Here is a 19,127-nt window from a genome sequence, read left to right on the forward strand (position 1 = left end):
CTTGTGCTGTCCATCGACTACCTGCCCTTCCTTGCCATCAATCCCTGTGTGAGTCAGTCTTGTCCTGTTTATCTGTGGTCTGTCGGGGCTACTATAAGACCGTGATTAAGTGCCCACCTTCCTATGCTGTACCTCTTGTCCTTGTAATCTCAACGTTCCGCATACAAATATTATAACCTCCTCCGGAGGTCTTGAGAACTGTACCCCTGGTGTCGTGTCATTTAACCCAGCCGTTGTGTCCTTTCCTCAATTGATTTAGCGTAGCGCGACTCGGCCAACGTTCGAGTATAATCGGGTAAACTGTGCAGACGCGGTCATACCAAACCGCTCGGTAAACTAACATCCAAAACCGCGTCTGTAACAATATATATGTATCTATAAAACACCTCACCACGTAATTCAAAACACCTCACCCCCATGTAATTTAAAACACCTCATGCCCACCTAATTTAAAGCACCTCACCACCAAGTAATTTACAACACCTCACCACCACGTAATTTAAAACACCTCACCACCACGTAATTTAAAACACACCACCACGTAATTTAAAACACCTCACCACCAAGTAATTTAAAACACCTCACCACCAAGTAATTTAAAACACCTCACCACCAAGTAATTTAAAACACCTCACCACCAAGTAATTTAAAACACCTCACCACCAAGTAATTTAAAACACCTCACCACCATGTAATTTAAAACACCTCACCACCACGTAATTTAAAACACCTCACCACCACGTAATTCAAAACACCTCACCCCCATGTAATTCAAAATACCTCACCCCCATGTAATTCAAAATACCTCACCCCCATGTAATTTAAAATACCTCACCCTCACATAATTTAAAACACCTCACACCCACCTAATTTAAAACACCTCACCACCAAGTAATTTAAAACACCTCACCACCAAGTAATTTAAAACACCTCACCACCAAGTAATTTAAAACACCTCACCACCACGTAATTCAAAACACCTCACCCCCATGTAATTTAAAATACCTAACCCCCATGTAATTTAAAATACCTCACCCTCACGTAATTTAAAACACCTCACACCCACCTAATTTAAAACACCTCACCACCAAGTAATTTAAAACACCTCACCACGAAGTAATTTAAAACACCTCACCCACAAGTAATTTTAAACACCTCACCCCCACGTAAGTTAAAACACCTCACCACCACGTAATTCAAAACACCTCATCATGTCATTCAAAACAACTCACCACCATGTAATTCAAAACACCTTCCCACCACCAAGTAATTCAAACACCTCACCACCAAGTAATTCAAAACACCCCACCATCAAGTAATTCAAAACACCTCACCACCAAATAATTCAAAACACCTCACCACCACATCATTAAAAACACCTCACCACCACATCATTATAAATACCTCACCACCATGTGATTTAAAAACACCTCACCACCACATAATTCAAAACACCCCACCATCAAGTAATTCAAAACACCTCACCACCACGTAATAAAAAACAACTCACCACCACATAATTCAAAATACCTCACCACCACGTGATTCAAAATACCTCACCACCACGTGATTCAAAACCACCACCACGTTATTAAAAACACTTCACAACCACGGAAACAAAAGTTTGAGGGAGTAGTTAAGTGACAACACAGACACTCCCCAGATGTGTCGATATATAGATAAATGACTACCCGAGTTGCCGTTTTGTCATGGTTTAAACCAATCATAATTCAAACAATTATTTTGCACAAATGTATTTGTAATATACGTGATATTACCTTTTATAAACAATTGAAGTTGAAAACTTAAGTTGGAAAAAAAAAAATTCCCCAAAAAATTCCAAAATAGATAAATAAATAGGAAACATTTTCAAAGAAAATACCCTTAGGACAAACCGACGGGAGAGATATGTGCATACCAGAAGTTTGGTACGATTTCACAAAAGTTTGAGGGAGTAGTTGAGTGACAAGACAACACAGACACTGCACAGATATATATATATATATATAATGCAATTTAAGTTGAGGTTACACTGGCCTGACTAACTAATTATTGTGGAAAATCTCCACTTCTCCACTTCTCCGATTAAGCGATTCCAGCACCATTTAAAAGTGCTTGAAGAAATGAACAAATTATATTCCATGGAAAACAAAAATTAATAATAAAATGGTCCTTTATGTGATATTTAAACTGGCCCACAACCCCTCCAACAAAAAAGCTCGAATACATAAACCTGTTACCCACCAAAATAGTCAAATAGTCCACGCTGGACACATGGGTTCCAGGAAACTTTCACTTGTGTATAACTGGGTTGTTTAACTTCATTCAGGCCAATTGTCTAAACACCTGGAAGCCACTCCGAGATGAAACCACATCTTAATAAATAATTAAATTAATGAGTTTCCTTACAAGGAAATTCGAAGCAGGAGGCCAATAGACCCATCAAAGCATGCGCTATTATTACCAACCTATGATTGTTTATATGCACTCTATCCTTTTAAATGATGAACATTAAGCAAGGAAGCAGCACAGACCATTTTTAAAGTCTTTGGTACGACTCGGCCGGGGTTTGAACCATCAACCACCCAGACTCAGTGGAGACACCTACACCATCACGCCACCAGTTCTGGTGTCAACATGTTGTGTCCAAAATAGATTATGCTATTTTATTTAGGCCTTTGTACATTATCGACTCACCATTTACTTCTGTAGTTGTTCCTTTAGTGGACTGGCTATCTTCCTTTGCGTTCAAAATCTATAACACAATTTTAGTTCGGCCTTTGTACGTCATCATCTCACCATTTACATCTACAGTCATTCCTGCAGTAACTTGGCTGTCTTCCGTGTTTTCTCCATTTACAACTTGTACGATTGTCCAGCTTCAGTTATTGGCTGAGGAGAGTCACCCCAAGGGAGGGAGGTGGGTGGGGGCTTAAAGGGTAAAGCGGTGAGGGTACAAAGGAAGGTCAATGTGGGTGGAGGAAGTTCAGTTCCCACTTCTTCTCATTCGTCACATGCCAGCTACCAATGCAGTCGCAGATGGCTGTCAGAACTTAGCTTTACTGCTTCCATTATTGGTTGATAAGTTGATACCCATCTCTTGAATTTAAGAGTATCTAAATAATCTAAGACCAACTAAACCTTTCCTGAAGCATTACTGCTAAGGAATGCCAACATTCATTTGCACTGCTAGAGGAAGCACTCCTGCCGAAGATTGCACTTAAGTTTGGAAATGCAGTGCTGGTGGTGGAAAAGGACGGTGTCTTTCTTCTGCGAGCTTCTCCATCTTTGCACCATCATTGATTTGACATTTTGATGAATATGAATGAATGAATGATCGTTTTAAGGCCATTTTCCCCGCTAGAGCGGGGGTTAGCCTTGCGGGTCCCATGACAATCATGGTTCCCTGTTTGAGGCAATGTTTTTATGGCCGGATGCCCTTCCTGACGCCAACCCTTGGTCATGCTCTTACGATGCGCAGGGATACGGTGTACCTATTCTAAATCGGGGTACACACCAGGATAATTCATCCCAGCAAGCTGGTACTCAATTTGCCGACCTCGGAAGGATGACAGGCTGAGTCAACCCCCCTGGCGTTAATTTAGCGATTGACCGGGATTCGAGCCCAGGATCCTAGGATCCCAAGCCGGCACCCTAACCGCTAAGCCAACACCAGGCTAACCAACACCAATAGAGCAAACGCACACAGAGCAAGTTCTTGAAGATCAAGCAAAGACACACTGGTTTGGAAACAATTCAGCAGACCTGCTGAATCTAACTTATGTTTGGATGCCTTTCCTTAAAAAATATTGGAAAACTTAATTTGTTTTTTCCTATACAAGAGCGAGGCTCATGGAAGAGCAAGGATAAATAGATAATGTGGTAGCAGGGCAACAATTGGATACAATTAACAAGGGAATAAACAAACAGTAAAAGAAGAAACAGTAAGAAAGCACACACAAAAAGGAGCAAGAGGGTTGGGTTAGGAAGGGTGAATGGGGGTAATAAAAATCATGTGTCAGGATGGAGGATGATACGAGATGGTGATGCACTGCCTGATTGACGTGCTGGAAAGAAGAGGGAGAAAGGATGTTCCATAGATGGGAGAAGCGAACAATGAGAGTAGAGTGGTGCAGTCAAGTCTGAACTTTCGAAGTTTAACTCGGAGGGAGATATTGGAAGAACGTGTGCGTCCATCCTGGAGAACCCTTTGATGCAGGGCTGGGTCCAGGTGACCGACGTGGCATGATTTTTGTTGTGCTATAACTATGTTATATAATTTTTTTTTCTTTGAACGAGCCTCCTTGTATTCATAATTCAGTTACAAATAATTCAGTGGTTTAAATGTGAAAACGTTCATTCAGGTTGGAGGGAAAAGTTTAATTCTTCAAATTACCATAGTTTTGTTGCCTAATTACCTCATCATCATGATTTTAGGTCCTCCATGGAGATTGCACAACTTGAAGGGGTTGGGGGGGCATGATGCTGAATCATCCTTGACGTCATTCCATTTGCTATGTGAAGCGTTTTTGCCCTTCATTTCCTCTTGTGAGCTTTGCCTGTTCGCATCAACTTTTCGTTGGTTGTTTAATTATTTTTCCATCTTTGAAATAGGATTACTGCTTTGATTCCTTTGGCAAAGGTAAGCTTTTAGGCTTCCGGCGAGATTCCCACTGGAAGCCGATTGTTCTTGAAGGATGATCATTATTATTCTCACTAAAAGTGTGGAGCCGATTCCGAGAAAACCGTTATAAGGAAGCTTTATGAAACTTTACCCGATTACATCAGCAAAAGTTTAAAAATGCAAAAGCTGGACTTACAAGTCAGTAGAGCCGACGTTTTGGCGAGAATCCACTCACCTTGTTCACGGCAGATGTTGAAGTGAAGAAGCAGCTTGAAAATCGTCATGTGACATCAGTCTTTGGTAAGGTGAGTTTGTCTGTTGACCAATCAGGGCATCCCATGAAGCTTGCAGATGCCGTGGGAGAGATATAATAGCCTTGTCCCACGTACCGTGACAGATTAAACTGCAAGCCGCCCCGTTGAGAGATGGAGATGGCCCTGAAATGTTGGCTCAACAGAGTTGCAAGTCCAAATTTTGCATTCAGAAAGTTTGACAAATTTAATTTGACTGGATGAAGCATAACAACCTGCATCAATTTAACTGATTTATAGATACCAATGCAACGTAGTGTATCACAAATTTTCTTTTTGCAATTTTGACTTGCATTGGCTGCCATTGCCTATGAGGTCATAAACTTAAAAAATCTACTCGAGAACAGCTCAACGGATCAATGCAAAATTTTACAAATATGATTGCCTATCCATAGCGATAAAAGTTTGCAAAAAACAACCGTCGTTGGTGACGTAGTTTGGTGGCCATATTGGCTATAAAAAGCAAATTCTAACTAGAAAGAGCAATCGGAGATTGCAGATCCTCACCAGGACGTGTTATCCATGTTTTTTTTAAAGGCTTTTGTGTTAAAACAAATCTGGCGACTGAACCACGTGACGTCATTATTTTCTTTCTCCACCAATTTAGCCCTGGGTGATGCTCAAGAAATTTCATCTTGATTGGATGAAGTTTTGTACTTGTCGAATTATGACGTCATAATGGAGGCACCGATGACATCATCATTAACATCTGTTATTCCACATGCAGAGTTCTTTATAATGAGCCATGTCCCAATTTTTTCTATGCAGAGCTTTTGGAGATAAGAGGTGCAAAGTTTTTTTGGGGTTTTCAATATGGCGGCCGTACGACATGACCTATGACGTCATAATTACCATTCAAGATTATACAGGCTGAGGCGCTCCAATGGTGAAAATTTCCTGTCAATCGGTCCAACGACAGCAGAGAAAGTGATTTTTAAAGGAAATAAATCTGAAAAATGGCAGTGGCACAAATCATTCACATGGCCAGAGAAGAAAAAAATGTAGAGTTTCTTCTTCTCTCAACAATAAATTATGGCTTCCAGACCGTACAACCAATCATGTTGAAATTTAAAACGCTTTTTCCTTTTGACAGCTACATTACAATAAAGTTTCAGGTCAATCAATGCAGCGGTTCAAGAGAGAAGGTTTTTAAGATTTTCGTTCAATTAATTAATTGCGGCCAAAACATGTGACAAATCAAAACTTCCCAAATTTGAAGTTTGTGTAACGACACAAACTTCCCGACATGGGGCACATTTGTGTAACGTTTCCACTCGACATCTTCAAAAATGAGGGAGGAGATAGGTTTTAAAGTTTATGCTTAAAAACGTCATAACTCCTAAACCATGTGACCTATGACGTCATGGTCGCTGAACTATTTCTTTGTCATAGGTATGCGATAATGCGTGCAAACTTTGGGCTCAATCTGTTCAGCCGTTTCGGAGAAAAGGGGTTTTTAGTGTTTTTCATGGAAAACAATATGGCGACCGAACCATGTAACCTATGACGTCTAATTTTTGGGGATTCTGAATTTTTTTTCACAAGTCACGGACATGAAATATGATATTCAAGGCATCAAGGGTTCTATATGTCAAATTAAAACCACGTAATGTTAGCACTTTTAATATCCTAAATAAACATAATTTTTGGTCCCAATTCAGAGTTCTTTAGAATGAGTCATGACTCAATTTTTTCCATGAAAACTCTGGGAATAATAATAGGTATTCCTCTACAATCTACATGCAATGTATAGGAATACCTAACAAGTGTATCTGTGTGATGATGCAGCGGCATGGGGGAGGGGGGGATACACGTGTGGGGGCGGGGAGAGATACATTCGGAAGGCGTGGGGGGGAGGGGGGGAGAGGGAGAGGGATAGGGATACACAAGGGGGGGGGTACGCACGGGATGCACGGGGGGGGGGGGTACGCACGGGATGCACGGGGGGGGGGGGGGTACGCACGGGATGCACGGGGGGTGGGGGGGGGAAACGCACGGGATGCACGGGGACAGGGTACGCACGGGAGGGGGGGGGTACGCACGGGATGCACGGGGGGGGGGTACGCACGGGATGCACGGGGGGGGTACGCACGGGATGCACGGGGGGGGGGGGGTACGCACGGGATGCACGGGGGGGGATGCATGGGGGGGATGCACAGGGGTGGGGGATGCACAGGGGTGGGGGATGCACAGGGGTGGGGGATGCACAGGGGGGGGGGATGCACAGGGGAGGGGATGCACAGGGGAGGGGATGCACAGGGGGGAGGGGATGCACAGGGGGGGGGATGCACAGGGGAGGGGATGCACAGGGGGGAGGGGATGCACAGGGGGGGGGATGCACAGGGGAGGGGATGCACAGGGGGGGGGATGCACAGGGGGGGGGGATGCACAGGGGGGGGGATGCACAGGGGGGGGGATGCACAAGGGGGGGGATGCACAAGGGGGGGGATGCACAAGGGGGGGGATGCACAGGGGGGGGGATGCACAGGGGGGGGATGCACAGGGGGGGGGATGCACAGGGGGGGATGCACAGGGGGGGATGCACAGGGGGGGGATGCACAGGGGGGGATGCACAGGGGGGGGGATGCACAGGGGGGGATGCACAGGGGGGGGATGCACAGGGGGGGGATGCACAGGGGGGGATGCACAGGGGGGGATGCACAGGGGGGGATGCACAGGGGGGGATGCACAGGGGGGGATGCACAGGGGGGGATGCACAGGGGGGGATGCACAGGGGGGGATGCACAGGGGGGGGATGCACAGGGGGGGGGATGCACAGGGGGGGATGCACAGGGGGGGATGCACAGGGGGATGCAGGGGGGATGCACAGGGGGGGATGCACAGGGGGGGATGCACAGGGGGGGATGCACAGGGGGGGGATGCACAGGGGGGGGATGCACAGGGGGGGATGCACAGGGGGGGGATGCACAGGGGGGGATGCACAGGGGGGGATGCACAGGGGGGGATGCACAGGGGGGGATGCACAGGGGGGGATGCACAGGGGGGGATGCACAGGGGGGGATGCACAGGGGGGGATGCACAGGGGGGGATGCACAGGGGGGGATGCACAGGGGGGGATGCACAGGGGGGGATGCACAGGGGGGATGCACAGGGGGGGATGCACAGGGGGGGATGCACAGGGGGGGATGCACAGGGGGGGATGCACAGGGGGGGATGCACAGGGGGGGATGCACAGGGGGGGATGCACAGGGGGGGATGCACAGGGGGGATGCACAGGGGGGGATGCACAGGGGGGGATGCACAGGGGGGGATGCACAGGGGGGGATGCACAGGGGGGGATGCACAGGGGGGATGCACAGGGGGGGATGCACAGGGGGGGATGCACAGGGGGGGATGCACAGGGGGGGATGCACAGGGGGGGATGCACAGGGGGGGATGCACAGGGGGGGATGCACAGGGGGGGATGCACAGGGGGGGATGCACAGGGGGGGATGCACAGGGGGGGATGCACAGGGGGGGATGCACAGGGGGGATGCACAGGGGGGGATGCACAGGGGGGGATGCACAGGGGGGGATGCACAGGGGGGGATGCACAGGGGGGGATGCACAGGGGGGGATGCACAGGGGGGGATGCACAGGGGGGGATGCACAGGGGGGGATGCACAGGGGGGGATGCACAGGGGGGGATGCACAGGGGGGGATGCACAGGGGGGGATGCACAGGGGGGGATGCACAGGGGGGGATGCACAGGGGGGGATGCACAGGGGGGGATGCACAGGGGGGGATGCACAGGGGGGGATGCACAGGGGGGGATGCACAGGGGGGGATGCACAGGGGGGGATGCACAGGGGGGGATGCACAGGGGGGGATGCACAGGGGGGGATGCACAGGGGGGGATGCACAGGGGGGGATGCACAGGGGGGGATGCACAGGGGGGGATGCACAGGGGGGGATGCACAGGGGGGGATGCACAGGGGGGGATGCACAGGGGGGGATGCACAGGGGGGGATGCACAGGGGGGGATGCACAGGGGGGGATGCACAGGGGGGGATGCACAGGGGGCGGGGGATGCACAGGGGGCGGGGGATGCACAGGGGGCGGGGGATGCACAGGGGGCGGGGGATGCACAGGGGGCGGGGGATGCACAGGGGGCGGGGGATGCACAGGGGGGGGGGATGCACAGGGGGGGGTGCACAGGGGGGGGGATGCACAGGGGGGGGGGGATACGAACGGGATGCACAGGGGGGGGGATACGAACGGGATGCACAGGGGGGGGGGGGATACGAACGGGATGCACAGGGGGGGGATACGAACGGGATGCACAGGGGGGGAGAAATACACACGGGTGTGGGAGTAAGGGTGGGAGGGTAGATGTACACGCGGGCCTGAAGAGCAGACCACCACAGAGTGTGGTAAAGATGGTGAGCTTCTCACAATGTCCAACTCCAAGAGAGCAAATTTAAAATAGAGAAGCAAATAAAACAGTAAAACATGCAGGTATGTCTCAATATTTACCAGAGTTCAATATAATATAATATAATAAATACTTCACTGAAGCTTAAACTCGACTCCGTGGTGTGATGGTTTGAGTCTCCGCTACAACGTCAACTACCTACCAAAGACCCGGTACCTCGCGTTTGAAAAGAAGAGCAGGGCCGAACAACCTCAGGTTGGCAACCATTGCGCATGCTCGATGCTCCTCACTGGCACTGCGCTCTCCTGCATTTACTTTATGTTTCTCGTAAAGAACCTAATAATAATATGGTTATTTTAGTTCACGACGTGTTTATTTAAACAACATAAAGCTGAAGATGAAATGTAACGAACGACGCCACCAAGGCCGCGGCTTCGCACAAGCAACAATCGCTTTACTCCTTTATCGCTGAAAGCGCAACAAGATCGTTTACAAAAACTACTACAAACCTTAAACGTGCAAACTCGGTCTTTTCGGGAGATCTGTGACGAGGGTACTTCACGTCACAAAAGCAGATGATGACCCGCCTGTGTCAAAACGTCCGTGTCCGTCTCTTGATGAAACAAGAAATGGCGGAAGAACATTCTCATTTCTCAATCGTTTTACTTTTACAAGTCGCCCCCAGGGCACCATCGCCCTTTACAAGTCGCCCCCAGGGCACCATCGCCGATTGTCATTCTGCCCAAATCGAGTAAACTCTGTGTCCGAGGAGCTGTTCAATTATATTATTCGCTTTCATTACAAGGAACCTCAACGCTTTCCGATAACATTAGGTTCATCAAAGCCTGCGCTAAGGCTATGGTTGCCAACATGTGGTTCTTTGGCTGTTATGACCTCTTTAAAGGGACACTATCACGAATTTTTTGATGACATATTTTAAGATTATATCCCTGACCCGTTTAGCACAAAAAAACTGTTGGGAGAATAATAAGCCGGATAATCGTTTGTTTAAACCAAACTGCTTTCACTTCCGTTATGCAAATGAGCTACTTCCGTCTATTCGCGTGACGTCACGAGTGTACAGCTCACAAATGTGCAACTCATGCCAATTTACTATCCAAATTAGCACATGCACATTTCTTGTAAATTTCGCGTTGCAAAATATTTTGTTTCTAAATATATGATTTCAGAATCGTTTTCAAAATATGCCGAATGACGAAACTACAAATGCCGAATCCGCGAATGTCACGGGTGGAAACCCGCACGTCATTTTCTCACTCTGCTTTAAACTAAATCTCACTCTATTTTCATTCCAAGCAGAATCATTCCGATCACAAATTAATACATTAAATTAATTAATACAAATAGCATTAATATAACAAAAAAATGTAAAAAAACAAACAACAAAAAACACGATGTAAACTAATAGTATTAATATAGATTCCAAACTGACGTGATAACCAATACAGACGAATCTGCCTTCGAGAAAGGGCGGATATGAAACAATTCGTACAAATAGCAAATTTAAATTACTAGGGCATGCCCGTACTATATCTATATCTAAAATTATATCCCCCCCTCTATTTACATGAAATGGTTTGGTCCATGAAATGTTTTGGTCCATTCGCAACGCCAAAGCGAACGGCGAACGAACGGCTTGCGAGTACAGTGACAATCCCCCCGGGGTTTTAATTAGTTTTAAAACATCGTTTAACGCCAACATAGCGCCAACATAGTTTGCCGACGGGAAATAAATGAATACGCTCTCAAATGTGCCATCCGAGGCAGAGTGTGTCCGCCACGTTCGGCACACGCGATAGCTCGCTGCTCTCTGATTGGTTGAATCGTTTTTTGGACATAGCTCGGTAAGTAATTGTCCGATTAATATGAAACCTTGAAAAGGCACATCCTCGGGTCCCCAGCAATATACCTGGCAAGTTTAAAGTATATCGGACCCGTGGTTGTCGAGAAACAGCGGTCACAGACAAACGTACAAACAAACAAACACACAGAGATTACTGGAATTATAGATAGATAATTGCATTGAGAAATTTATGAAACTTCCCACTCACCTTGGGTTGGATAAAAGCGGCTTTGTGCGGATGGTAACTATCGTGTCCGTAGATTCAGCAAACAGCAACAGGAACAGGAACAGGAACGAGAATCACGAGGTTTTTTTTCCGGCATTTTCTCCCTTCTGCGCATGCGTAAATGGAATAGATATTTCCTGACTCCCCTTCCCAAGTTCCCAACAAGACTAGTTGGAGACAAGGGTCCAGAAAGCGACACTGGGAATTGGTCAGGGCCCCCCATTTCACTACCGGGTTGTAAACATGAAGGGGTGGTCACATTCTCAGGACGTAGTTGTTCTTCATATCTCTTACACACCAACCCGTTTACTCGCACATCATAATTTCTTGGGCTAATGACCCGATAGATAGTCCCAGGAACCCAGCTTGGACCTTTTCCAAAATTTCGCGCAAACACGAGATGGCCTAGCTGGAACTTTGGGACATGTCCGAGGTTCTCTTGGAACACCTTCACTTGTTGTTTGGTTTGGTTAGCTCTAAGAGCACTCTGCCTTATTCTTGGTTGTCTGTTCATTAACACTTCTGAAGGTGATTTCCCAAACGAGGTAGGCCTGGCCCTGTATGTCAACAGGAATCTGTCCAGTTTGGTTTGTATCAACTCTCCGGTATCTCCAATTTTTTTCATTTTCTCCTTAAAATGACCGACATAACGTTCTGCCAAACCATTCGTAGCAGGGTGTCCTGTGGCCATCAGGGTATGTTTCATGTCATTGGTCATAAGAAACTCTTTGAACTCGGCGCTGGTAAATTGGCTGCCGTTATCAGTCACAAGGTGTTCCGGCAGACCAAAAACACTGAAAACATGTCGGAGGCTTTGAATAATGGTCGTGACAGTAGTGTTCACCAAGGGAATTACTTCTAAGTACTTTGAATAAGCGTCCACCAGAACCAAAAACATTTTCCCTTTAAAAGGGCCCGCCAGGTCGAGATGAAGTCATTACCAGGGACCGGCAGGCCAAGACCACGATGCGGGCTGGCTCCCCGGTGGAGCCTTCGCATTCTCCTGACACATTACACACGATTTCATGGTGCTTTCAATATCCTAGTCGATTTTGGCCACCACAGGTATCTCCTGGCCATTTGTTTCATTTTTACCATGCCTGAATGTTCAGCATGTAAATCAGTGAGTAGAATCTGCCGAAGTGATGTGGGAATAACCACCCGAGAGTTCCACAGTACAATATCGTCTCCCACAGAAAGTTCCAGCCTTTTGTTGTGATAAGGCCGAATCACCTCCTCCGGATTCTCATTCCAACCATGTTTTGTGAAATTAAGTACCTTGCAGAGAACTGCATCCTTCTTTGTTTCAGCCGCGACGATAGCGGCATTCACAATTTCATCATTTTTCACCAGAAGTACCTCCATAGTGACTCGTTCAGGCTTTGTAGGATGACCCGGTACGGGTTTTCTTGAGAGGAAATCTGCATAAACGTTTTTCTTGCCTGTGATGAACTGTATGTTGTCGTAAGCTGCCAACAGTAAGGACCATCTCTTTATCCTTGCTGACGCTAACTGTGACACGGGTTTGTGCTCGTTAAACAGAGTTATCAGAGGCTTATGATCTGTCATTAGCGTGAAATGTCTCCCCAGGAGGTATTGCCGAAACTTTGTCACTCCAAAAACAATTCCGAAAGACACCTTCTCAATACGGGAGTAATTTTTTTTCCGCATCATTCAGAGTTCTCGATGCGTAGGCCACCGGCTCTAACTCACCCTCTGGACTGGGTTGAAGTAGGACTGCCCCTACACCCACGGAGGATGCGTCCGCCTGAAGGACCAAGCAGGCATGAGGGTTGTAATGACGTAGTACGTGACTGGAGCACAAAGCAGCATTAATTTTTTCAAATGAGTTACCCTCGGCCTTTCGCCATTTCCATTTCACCTCCCTTTTTAGTAGCTTGTACAAAGGAGACATGATTTTGGCAAAATCTGGAACAAAACGACGAAGGAAATTTGCGAGGCCAATGAATGACTAATTCACCCACATTTTCAGGAACCCCTGCCTGTTGTATAGCTTTAAGCTTCTGTTTTGTCGGGAATACCCCCGCAGCCGAAATAACAAATCCAACATACTCAATCTCGTCCAGCATGAGGTGGAACTTGTCACGTTTTAACGTTATTCCGTTTTCCTCCAGCCTTTTCAAAACCCTGTGAAGGTGTTTTAAATGGTTGTCATCACTGTCTCCCGTCACCAGGATATCATCAATGTACACGCAGCACCCGGGAAGGTCTTTTAGCAAATTCTCCATGGTACGTTGGAAAACTTGAACGGCTGTGTTTACCCCAAATGAGAGCCTTCGGTACTGGTACAGGCCTCAGTGTGCATTTACCGTAGTATACTTTCTGCTCCCAGGGGCCAACTCTAATTGATGGTAAGCTTGGGACAAATTAAGCTTCGTATACTTCTTCCCACCAACTAGTTTGTGCAACAGTTCTTCCAGCGTAGGTACTGGGTATTGTTCCAATTCGGAATATTTGTTTATGGTGCCCGAATAATCACCACAAATCCGCAACTGGCCATCTGGTTTAATGACCGGCACAATGGGCGAGGCCCATTCTGAGTACCGAACTTTCTCAATGACCCCATCCTTTTCAAGCTTGTCCAAAGCCTGGTCAACCCTTTCACGGATGGCAAACGGAACAGTTCTAACTTTCATGAATACTGGATCATCGTCCCGCATCTTCAGCGTAACCTGTACCCCTCTCAACCTCCCCAAGGCGTTGTTTTCAAACAACTTGGGGTGTTGCTTGACGATGTCATCAGTGGTAATGGGACCGGCAACATTGAAAATATTTTTCCAAGGAAGGGAAAATTTTGAAATAATATCTCTACCCAGTAATGAAGCTCCTGCTCCATCGACCACACGCACTGCAACAAAACCACGTTGCTCCCCAATTTGAACACACATTTCTTTCTCACCAAAGCATTTGATGACATCACCCATGTAGCTCTTCAGTAATATTGTAGTTGGTTTCAAGGTATTGATGTCACCAGACAGACGTTGAAAATCACGACTGTTTAGTGGAGTAACTGAACTTCCCGTTTCAATTTCCATCGGAATCTCTGTTCCGTCGATGGAGATTTCGATTGGTAGTGAGGAGTCGTGTTTTTTGAAACAGATGTAGAGCTGATATGCATTAAATGCACCGTATCCAGCTCGTCCTCTGAATCATCGCTCGAAACCATAACATGATGGGTTTGTTTCAAAAAACGTTTTGCATTTTGCTGTTTCTTCAAACACACCTTAACCAAATGTCCCTCACGTCGGCAGTATCCGCAGATGGTACGAGCATGTTTGTATGTATCAGCCAGTGGAGCCACATCTGTGGCAGCGTTTTTCCTTTGGAAACGGTAGGGTCGTTTTTTTCCGACCGATCCTTGAAACGAGGACCACGATGCGAATCGTTTTGTTTTTTTTATACACGTTGAAAAGTCCACAGAGCCCGACACCCCTGGCTCTCCATAGTTTAATTGTTTTACTTCCATTTCAGCCGTTTCCTCAGCCACAGCCAAAGCTTGTTCGAATGTTCTGTCCTCGGAAAGTAACTTTTTCTTGGTGGACCGGCTGTGACACCTCCAACAAACCGGTCACGTAAAGCACGTGCGAAGTGCTTTCCGAAATTACAAGTGACGGCCAAATGTTTGAGCTTGTTTGCATAGTCCGTGACATTCTGGTCTTCACTCTGGTTCGTCCGGTGAAAACGATAAGTTTCCGCCACTTCTAATACTCGCGGCTTGAAATGATTTCGTAGCATTTCACACAACTGCTCGTACGTTTCAGCAGAAGGTATTTTCGGGAGACACAAGTCTTTCAAAGTAGTGTAAGTACTCTTACCGATCAATGAGATCACAGTAGCCACCTTCTTCCTGTCGGCCGCTTGGATCACGGCAGCAATGGTCATCATCCAAATCTCCTTTGGTCAAGGTCATCTGCCATCAGCTTGGAAATCAGCCAACATCACCGCCTTCCACAAAAAAGGTAAAAAAAAAAATAGATCCTTGCAACTACAGACCAATCAGCCTTCTCCCAATTATCAGCAAAGTCATGGAATCAATCATCGCATCTTATATCAAATCCTTCCTCTTCTCCAATGGCTTGATCTCTGATCATCAATTTGGTTTCAGACCAGGTCATTCTACTCTGGACATGTTGCTTCTGCTGTCTCAACAATGGATGGAGGTCCTCAATGCCAAACCGGAAATCAGAGCTGTCTCCCTTGACATATCACGTACCATCAATACGGTCTGGCACCCCGCTCTGCTCACCAAACTCTCCTTTGGTATCCATGGAAATCTCCATGCATGGCTGGCGGACTTCTTCTCTAGTCGTAGTCAACGTGTGGCCCTGAATGGATTTTTCTTATCTCCCCTTCCTGTTCAGGGCAAAATTGAGAAGATTGTGATGGGGCCCGTAAGGCTAATCCCCGCTCTAGCAGGGAAAATTGCCTCAAAATGCCTGTTTTTGTTCCTGTTCAGGCTGTAGTTCCCCAAGGCAGTGTTCTGGGCCCTGTGCTTTTTCTGGTCTTCATCAATGATCTCTCCGATTCTCTGGAAAATCCTCTCTATCTCTTTGCTGAAGACTCCACTATCTGCCGCTACATACCTCATCCCTCAGATCGGCAGTCTGCAGCCTCCTCACTCTCTGCAGACCTGGACAAAATCACAGACTGGGCAAACAAGTGGAACATGTCTTTCAATCCATGACAAATCTCACACTCTTACGATGTCTCCTCCGAAAAGACCGTCTGGGTAACCCTCCCATCTACTTTCTGAACAATTCTCTCCAAGAAGTTCTGTCACTCAAGCTTTTGGGTCTCACTATCTGCCATGATCTTTCCTGGGAAAACCACATTTACAAACTGTCCTCCAAAGCCAGTCCCTGACTGGGCATCCTCCGTCGTGCGAAGTCCTTCCTTGGCACACCTGAGCTCCTCACCACATACAAGGCTTTCATCCGCAGCTCAATGGAATACTGCTCTCCCCTCTGGGCTGGTGCTCCTGCCTCACACCTAGCTCGACTTCACGCTGTTGAAACCAAAGCTTTCAGAATCATTGGAATCTCCCGTGATGAAGCTGATTTTGAGGGCCTTTTACTCACTCCCTGCAGGCAGGTAGGTAGGTGGTCTTTCTGTCTTCTACCGACTCCTCTCCGGCCTTGCCCCCCCAGCTCTCTCTGGGCTCTGTCCCCCAAATATTCCTACAGGTCGCACAAGATCTGCCTGCAACCCTCTTATGGTTAAACTGCTAAAATCTAGGCTCTCTGCTCACCTTCACTCTTTCATTCCCCTTTTCTCCCGCATCTGGAACAAACTCCCTCACTCTCTTCAATCCCACTCCTCCCTCCAGGTCTTCAAAACAGCTGTTCCCCACCATCTCTCATCTTCCCCCATCCAAAACCTTGATCTTTTCTACCCCCGTTAATGCACCCGAAATCCACATCTTTCAATCCCCGACTTCATTCCTGAAATTCCTTGTAGTGTCAATTTGTTTTGTACCGTGTACCCCTCCCCCCCCCCCCTCAACCCTCTCCCTTCCACAGATCTCCCGACGTCCCTGTTCACTACTGTTTGGCTTGTGTGCTTCCCTCTCTCTATCCCCCCATCTTGTCTCCCCCTCCCCTTGTTGTTTTACGTGTCCGTTTATTTTTTTTGTGTTTTATGTGCTAATATGTGTTTGATGTGCTCGCTCTTAAACGAGCCTCGATCTTGTATCCCCCCCCAAAAAAAAATTGATGATTTTAGTGACGCTGACCTTTGACCTTTTCACAAAATTATTACTTTTCCTTCTCTGTATTATCATAACTAGTACACCCGCTTACTACAGGAGCACCTGGGGGTCATGTTATTATCTGTATTATACGATCACATGTTAGATCAGGTCATTGAAAAGATCAGACCGTGCCTCATGATTCTAAGTTCCCGATAATAAAATTTACTTGTCGGGTTGTCGATTTTGTTCAAACTTGGCACAAGCACAGCACATAGCAGCGTTTAAGTGCACCTCACTTTATTTTGCAATATGATAAAAGATGGCCGACTGGTAGACTAGCGGCCATTTTAGTTGTAAAAAAAACCTGATATTGACCACGTCCTCAACCATTTACCGACTCGCATTCACCAATGTTGTTCAAACTTGGCACACAGACAATACATGAGTGTGAAGTGTGGTGCTGCACACACACAACTTGCTTGCCAAAGAGGTAGGCCACAACGCGTTTGTTAAAACAAAAGAGTCTTTATTTCGAAAGCTCGAACTGCAGCACTGAGCGGGCTCGAGCTTAGAGCCCGCATATATCTGCCGAGGCCATGCCTAGTCCCCGGGCGTGGCCGATCGGTCAAAGGGCGGGGCATGTGCCATCGGTCCCCGCCTGGGCGCTCGCGCCACCCACTGGTGCGCGGAATTATTGCCCCTTGTGCCCGCCACATGCGCCCCCCCCCCCCCCCAGAATTCCCATGCACCTGAAGGGTGAGTTTGCGGGGAAGCCGGATGACCCGGCCGAAACGCCCCCTGGCGATGGGTGCAGGGCTGGGGAGTAGCGGGCCGGCGGGGCTGAGGGCTGCCGGGCGTCCGACCGCCGGGGGGCGGCCTCGACGCGGCGGCAGCGCTGCTGGCGGGGGGTGGTCCGGATCGCGGTGGGCCGGCTTGAGGCGGTCCACGGAAATGCGATCCGGGGCACCGCCGATGTCGACCGTGAAAAACTTGTCCCCGGTCTCCAGCACGCGGAAGGGCCTGTCGTACGGGGGCCGTAGCGGTGCCCGGTGGGCGTCGTGCCGGATGAACACGTACTTTGCCGTGCAAAGCTCCGGGGCGACGTGGGAAGGCGGGCAACCGTGGTGTGTCGTTGGCACCGGGGCGAAACTCCGGGCGGTCTCCTGAAGGGCGGAGCGCTGTTGCGCCGCGGACCAAGGAGCCGTGGAGTCGGGGATAAATTCACCCAGTACCCGCAGTGGTTGCCCGAAGACCAGCTCCGCCGAGGACGCGCGCAGGTCGTCCCTGGGCGCCGTCCTGAGGCCCAGCAGGACCCAGGGGAGCCTGTCGACCCAGCCGCCGTCGCGGAGGCTGGCCCGGAGCGCGGCCTTCATGGAGCGATGAAAGCGCTCGCACAGGCCATTGGCCTGGGGGTGGTAGGCCGTGGTGTGGTGTAGTTTCACCCCGAGCCCTTGCGCCACCGCGGCCCAGAGCTCCGAGGTGAACTGGGGGCCGCGGTCGGACGAGATTTCCGAGGGGGCACCGAACCGGGCAACCCAAGTGGCGATAAAGGCTTGCGCCACCTCAGCCGCAGACGTCGCCACCAATGGGACAGCCTCCGGCCACCGTGTGGTGCGGTCGACCATGGTGAGGAGGTGGGTGAACCCTCGCGAGGGGGGCAGAGGTCCCACCAAGTCGACATGCACGTGGTCGAACCTCCGCTCGGGCACCGTAAACGGGGCCAACGGTGCCTGGGTGTGGCGGTGGACCTTTGCGCGCTGGCACGTGAGGCATGTCCTGGCCCAGTCGCGGAAGTCCTTCCTGAGGCCATGCCAGACGAACTTCGCCCCGACGAGTTTCTGGGATGCCTTCGCACCAGGGTGGGACAGGCCGTGGATGGCGTCGAACACTGGGCGCTGCGAGCCAGCGGGCACGATGGGGCGAGGCCGGCCGAGGGAGACGTCGCATAGGAGGGCCGTGCCCGCGGCGTCGAACGGCACCTCGGTGATGCGGAGGCCCGTGACGGCGGTCCGCAAGG

The 19,127-nt window shown here is 48.7% G+C and overlaps 1 protein-coding gene across 13 annotated transcripts in view; it reads right to left on the reverse strand.

Annotated features, from left to right (window-relative positions):
- ZC3H10 (zinc finger CCCH-type containing 10) overlaps positions 1-10,162 on the reverse strand; it is a 34,951-nt gene extending 24,789 nt beyond the window's left edge. For 4 of the 13 annotated variants that reach the window (XM_068123704.2, XM_068123700.2, XM_078782609.1 and 1 more), the window contains exon 1: positions 9,820-9,965. The gene's annotated coding sequence lies outside the window, so the exon portion shown is untranslated. Of the gene's footprint in view, positions 1-4,859; positions 5,062-9,819 lie in introns of those variants that run through there. The other 9 variants (XM_078782608.1, XM_068123687.2, XM_078782614.1 and 6 more) reach the window with 9 other exon arrangements.
- Between the last annotated feature and the right edge of the window lie 8,965 nt (positions 10,163-19,127).

Source organism: Myxine glutinosa, chromosome 7 (assembly GCF_964187855.1).
Source record: "Myxine glutinosa chromosome 7, kmMyxGlut1.1, whole genome shotgun sequence".
NCBI classification, from domain to species: domain Eukaryota; kingdom Metazoa; phylum Chordata; class Myxini; order Myxiniformes; family Myxinidae; genus Myxine; species Myxine glutinosa.